At 50.9% G+C, this 947-nt stretch overlaps 1 protein-coding gene across 4 annotated transcripts in view; it reads left to right on the top strand.

Moving 5' to 3' along the window:
• The window catches only part of SCMH1 (sex comb on midleg homolog 1 (Drosophila)), a 148030-nt gene that overhangs the window by 143346 nt on the left and 3737 nt on the right, over positions 1-947 (top strand). The gene's annotated exons all lie outside the window — the stretch shown is intronic.

The following is a 947-nucleotide window of genomic DNA, read 5'->3' as shown; positions in this document are numbered from 1 at the left end:
ACCCATTGGACTGTATGGGTGTCTACGCCACAGTCCCCCAGCTTCCTAATGAGAATGGGGTGAGAGACAGTATCAAAAGCCTTCCTGAAGTCTAGGAAAACTATATCCACTGCCACCCCTGCATCCAATGATTTAGTGACCTGGTCGTAAAAGGCCACCGGGTCTTGGACAGTCTTGGAGATATTGGACAGTCCTCTTAAATTTTTCCTTCCACACCACTGCCATAGGGGAAGTAGTGGCAGGGAAAGTGGCAACCAAGGGAAAGGTAGCCTGTCCAACGCTCTTTGTCCTCTCTTGCCACTTACTCCCTCCCCATGCCTGCCACCTGCCCCTCCCCTTCCAGTGTCTTCCCCATCCTGCCACTTGACTCCTTTGTTGTGTTCCCACCCCACCCTCATCCTTACCTTTGCAGCTGCTCTGGTTATGTCTCTTCTGCCAGGCTAGGCAGCAACAGCAGCTCCAGCCTCCAGCCCAGGTCAGGGTTGGATATGCAGTAGCTCGCCCTGCTGCAGCACATGGCCCTTCCTCATGCTGTCTCCTGCTCTGTGCATTCCTTTCCCTGTGCTGCTTCTTCCCCACACTCCTTCCCTGCACTTCCTTTGTGCTGCACTCCCCTTCCTCGCAGATTTGAGTAAATATAGTAGTCCTTACATCTACAGACAGGCCTCAGTAAACCACCCCAGCAGTCTAAGTAGCACAAGTGCTACTTAGATTCCTGTAGATTGTATCAGATTGCTGCCCTACCTGCCAATGTGCCTCTTAAATTTTTCCAATGAAGAGGAACAACACAGCTGTACAGTTTAAAAGGACAATAAAAAGTCCTTTTTCAGATATGTGGGGAGCCGGAGGAAAAGCAAGGGCAACATTGGACCCCTGCTGAACCAGATGGGGCAACTGACAACTGATGCCCAGGAAAAAGCCAACCTATTAAATGGGTACTTTGCGTC

This window comes from Gavialis gangeticus, unplaced genomic scaffold (assembly GCF_001723915.1).
Source record: "Gavialis gangeticus isolate Ggan-Ray unplaced genomic scaffold, GavGan_comp1, whole genome shotgun sequence".
Taxonomy (NCBI): Eukaryota; Metazoa; Chordata; order Crocodylia; family Gavialidae; genus Gavialis; species Gavialis gangeticus.
This window is presented reverse-complemented; position numbering and strand designations above follow the sequence as displayed.